Source organism: Rutilus rutilus, assembly GCF_951802725.1.
Source record: "Rutilus rutilus genome assembly, chromosome: 8".
Taxonomy (NCBI): domain Eukaryota; kingdom Metazoa; phylum Chordata; class Actinopteri; order Cypriniformes; family Leuciscidae; genus Rutilus; species Rutilus rutilus.
Window position 1 is genome coordinate 13584916 of NC_140222.1, and position 5443 is coordinate 13590358.

General features: G+C 33.1%; 1 long non-coding RNA gene across 1 annotated transcript; it reads right to left on the reverse strand.

Annotated features, from left to right (window-relative positions):
- Positions 1–1870: 1870 nt before the first annotated feature.
- On the reverse strand, positions 1871–4271 carry LOC311296080. Its single transcript, XR_014628486.1, has 5 exons — positions 4053–4271; positions 3876–3949; positions 3696–3772; positions 3030–3139; positions 1871–2184 (listed from the first exon to the last, which is right to left on the reverse strand). It is a non-coding gene; the product is annotated as an uncharacterized lncRNA (long non-coding RNA).
- Between the last annotated feature and the right edge of the window lie 1172 nt (positions 4272–5443).

A 5443-nucleotide genomic window follows, 5' to 3' on the forward strand; every position in this document is an offset into this window, starting at 1 on the left:
GCCAAATGATTGGATACAGAATGATGAACTTAAAATGTATCCAGAACGGTGTCTATTATAGACGGCAGTTCGACTTCACAAGCGCATGTCTTTACACACACACACACGCACGCACGAATGCCTGTGCGGCAATGTGAAATAACGGCAAGCACAACTTCTACGGAAGACTTTAATCTCGAAACATTTCGACTTTAATCTCGAAATGATAGCATTTTTTTTTTACATAATTATTATTATTATTATTTTTTTACATTATTATTATTTTTTTTTTTTACATTTTTTCTTTTTTTCGTTGCGGTTCAGGGCTTCCGTATGACTTCCCGGGCTCCGTAATAATTCAAGTTGAGGGGATGTTTGAGCTGTTTTGTTTTGTTTTAAGTCAGCCCAGACAGCTGAAAATATACTGCGCAAATCAATTAAGCAGTGAAGTTGCCCTGCGTGAAAGGGCGAGGCTTATTCCAACGTAAAACGTTGTATAGTTGTATATAGTTTTAATCAAATAAGGTTGGATTATTTGTTGAGCTGCCTGCTCATGAAGCTGAAAGTGCACGTAATAAAATAATATACCACTGATGCAAACCAACAGGAATCCTTGCTTTATCTGCTCTATTATGTTTATGTTTTATGTGGGTAGGGCCCCATTGAAACAGCCCCCAGATGCTTAAGGCCGCCCCTGCTTATGATCCTTCAGAAATCATTCTAATATGATGGTTTGATACTCAGTTATTATCAATGATGGAAACAGTTGTGCTGTTTAATATATTTTTTTGGAATACTTTTTTCAGGATTCATTGATGAGTAAAACGTTAACAGCATTTATTCATAAAAACAGCATTTATTCAAAATAAAAACATTTCTAACAATATAAATCGTTACCATCACACTGTAAAAAAAAATATGCCTCTCCAACATAAAAATTTCTAGTGACCCGTTGCACCTAAAATTTTTAGTTGGCCCAATTTAAGTTGCAGAAACCAACTTTTTTGTGTTGTGCTGACTACCCCTGCATGTAGACTGAACTTGAAATAGAATGTTGTGTCAATTAAACATTTTCTGTTGACTAAACATAGCTTGTTGGGCCAACAAGCAGACTCAAATTGAAATAAAATGTTGTATTAATTAAATATTTCATGTTGGCCTAAAAGTCTATTTTTCGTTATTTCAAATAAATTACACACTATGCTCTGATTAAGTACATTTTATGTATTTATTGAAATCCATATGAACTTGCCTGTCATGCTAATAAAATAGCATGGCATATCACTCTTAGTCAATAGCTGTACTGGAAAAACAAATATCTGCTTTACAAAATGAAACTCAGTCAAACATGGTCAAGAGCCCAACAAAAGCAAACACCCATCACCATAATGGTAACTTACAATTTGTGATTTTCTCCTTCAGTGATTCTGCTTGTTAGTGTTGAATTTACCCAATACCAGTGTGTAGTGTCAAAATTTAACACCAAATGTGTTTTTCTTTGAACACTACCGAGTTGTTGCCATATTAACACTACATAAGATGTAAAGTTTAACATAAAATGCAACTCTTGTAGAATTGATCTGTATTGATTTGTAATACTATTGGGAATCAATTTATACATTTCAGGACTGTTAAATTTGACTCAAATTGAGTTTGTATTTATAAGAGGTGCTTTTTGACAAAAGGAATCTTTTCAGAAATAAAAGCAAAGCATTTAACCTATTGACAACATTGAATGCACATCAAAACAATCCAGAAAGTTAAAATGTAACCTTAGTCTGGGATCATAGTTGAATTCTGTTCATTATAAAGTTAAAAATAAAGGCAAAATGCAAACAGTTGTTTTAACAAACTAGTTTTTATTAACGAACAAGTCCCTTTACATCATAGGATAACTTTTAAAATAAATGAAGGCAAAGCCATTTCTGTCATCAGAATTATATGAAAGCTGCTCATCAAATGGTCTATCTAATACTTCAAGTCCTGTACATGTCAGTGAATGTAAGTTCTGTGTCAGTGAAGTTGAGTCAATACCTTCGACTTTGCAACAGTACAGCAACAACATTCAACAGATGAAAAACAGTTGCAGGATATGAGTGGATCAGTTGTGTCCAGTTGCTAACAGTAAAGTTGTGCCTAGTTGTTTCACAGAGCAGGAAAGGCTGTGCAGATCCAACTTTCTCAAAATCCTGGACTGCTGGTTCCCTAGACAACACAAAGCCAGACCAATTACAATTAATACTATTTGTGTTTTATAAATACAGCAAGTTTATGGTGGAAAAAGTACAATCATCTTAGACTTTCGTGACTCAAACAATAAACTATTTTGGTTAGATTAAGACTTGAATTTACTGATTTCTAAGTAAATTAAAGACTTAATTCATCCAAAAATGTAATTCTGTCATTAATTATTCACCCTTATGTTGTTCCAAACCAGTAAGAGTTTTGCTCATCTTCGGAACACTTAAGATATATTTTTTTATAAAATCTAAGAAATTTCTGTCCCTTCATCGACAGCCTATTCAACTATCACCTCCAAAGCCACAGAAAGGCATAAAGGAAACCATAAGTAATCCATGTGACTTAGTGGTTTAACCTCAATTTTTTTAGAGAGTGCTTTGTTTGCACGAAAAAAACTAAAAAAAACTTTTTTTTTAAAAACTCAACTTTTTTTTTACAAATTATTCATTTTCGATGCACGCTCACTTAACAACGCATGTTGGAAATTAATATTTTATAAATTAAGTGGTAAATGTTTTGTTGCTGCAAACACAGCACTTGTGTAGTTTAATAAAATGTATGTTAAACCACTGGAGTCACATGGAGTACTTTAATGATGTACCTTTACACCTTTCTGGGGCTTGAAAGTGGTATTTGCGTAGACTGTCAATGGAGGGACAGGAAGCTCTCAGATTTCATTAAAAATATCCTCATTTGTGTTGTGAAGATGAAAGAAAGTCTTACATGTTTGGAACGAGATGAGGGTAAGTAATGACATAATTTCCATTTGTAGGTGAACTAACCCTTTAGGAATAAATTTAGACACGCACCTTAAGAAATCTCACTAAAAAATAGTCTGATGGAAGAATCTTGTTCCCTTTCTTGTGGCTTTGTGATGTTGGAGGCAGGTGATGGGCAGAGATTTCCCAGTCAGTTGAGTCTAAAATTAAAAAGCAAGAAAACATCTAGCAGTCAGATCATGAAAACAATTGGTTTGAAAACTAATTTTATTTAAGGAAAAGGAGGGGAGGGGGGGGGGGGGGGGGATACTTTTGTAAAGTAATTTGACTGGACAAATTCAAAATGAGTGGTATGAAACACAAAAAATCTAGTTATACCAAATAGCAACAAAGCTATGATTATTTTTTTATGTATGCACATTATCTCATATATTATCTGTAAAATGACCCTCACTAGCAAACACAAATAGCAAAATCAATACATTTAAACATGAAAGAATCCAAACATCAACCAAAATTGAATCTGATAAATACATTTTCATAAACATTTAATCTTAAAGAATTACTTAAGTTACACATTCTAAGAAAATTTGTTTTTCAGTTAACGTTAGGTTTCAGTTAAGATAGGTGTGCTGGCAAACGAGAGTAAAAGATAGTTTGAGGATGAATACATTATGATATTTGCACATCACAAATATTGTCATAAAACAAAATAACATTGTAAAATACGTATTGTAAATGAGTTAAAACACTTACTCTGTTTTCACCTTTAAAAGCAAACTCCGTGTCTGCACTGCGTCACGAGTCAAAGAAGATGCAGGGTGCAAGTTAGTCTGTGAGAAAGGTTTAGGCACGCACATCACATAAATATTGTTATAAAACAATATAATGCCATGAAATACATGTTGTAAATTAGGTTAAAAACTCTTAACTCACTTTCGGTGTTTTCCCTGTTAACGTTTCAAGAAAACCTTCTCGTCGTCAGCTCCGTATTGAGTCAAAGATGTCTCCTTTGAGAAAGGTTTCGGCTCGTTTAAGCACGCAGAGCATTTCAATTCATCTATAAATCAATATGTTGTAAAATACATATTGTAAATTAGATAAAACACTTACTTTCGTCGTTTCTCTGTTTAAAAGCAACCTCATCCTGGTCTGGTCTGGTCTGCTCAGCATCGCGCATCAACAAAAATGCCTCTCTGAGAACGGTTTAGCCGTTCACAGCACATAAATATTGTAATAAAATGCATATATAAATGCGATAAAACACTTAATATCTGCGTTTTCCCTCCTCGTATGCCTTGCTTCGCGAGTCAAAGAAAATGGCGTCTGTGAAAAAAGTTTCAGGTCGTTTAGTCGCACCCAGCGCGTAAATGTCCCGGATGTAACTAATAACACTCTCTCAGTGTAAATTTAGTAACTCTACATATTTACACCAGCCAGAGGGTGCGGTTTACACTAGCAGTGTTAATCCCTTGAAATTCAACACCAGAAAATTAACTCTTTAAGAGTCCTTAACACCAGAGATTTTGCTGTGTGGTAGAACTTCTTTGCGCATGCTCAGACGATTGACGCTGTTCCCTCTTGCTCGGCCAACATAATATTTTTTGTGCAACGTTAAACATTCTGTGAACACAATTATTTATTTTCTCTTGATGAATATTTTGTAGTTCAGTCATGGAAATCATGCAATCATTGGCCAAACATATTTTTCGTTTTTGTCACAACCATTATGTTGAGCCAACATGTATTTCCTCATTTGTACAACTTTTTGCATCAATCATTTTTTACAGTGCACCTTTTATCAATTTAACGCATCCTTGTTGAATTAAAGTATAATTTCTTAAAAAAAAAATAGTTATTGTTCCCAAACTTTTGAACGGTAGTGTATATTGTTACAAAAGATTCCTATTCTAAATAAATACAGTTCTTTTTAACTTTTTATTCATCAAATAATCCTGAAAAAAGTATCTCAGGTTATAAAAAAAAATATTAAGCAGCATAACTGTTTCCAACATTGATCATAAATCAGCATATTAGAATGATTTCTGAAGGATCATAAGACACCAAAGACTGGAGTACTTGCTGATGAAAATTCAGCTTTGCATCACAAAAATAAATTACATTTTAAAGTATATTAAAAAAGAGAACCATTATTTTAAATTGTAATAATATTTCATAATATTACTGTTTTTTTTTTATTTATTTGTTTTTTTTTAACTGCAGGCTTGATGAGCATAAGAGACTTCTTTCAAAAACATTAAAAATAGTAATGTTTCCAAACTTTTGACTGGTACTGTAACTCTAATCAAAGGCTTGCAACTGTCTTGCTTCTTGTAGTTCAATACTAGCATAATATTTAATGCTGTGATTTGTAAATGCAAGTCTGCAGTTCACTATTTGATGCAAGATTAAAAGCCACCATAAAAATATCCTTAAGGCAATCCTTTACACATTCTCAATGTATTTTTATTGTAAAATGAATGACAGATAAAAAAAAAACAACA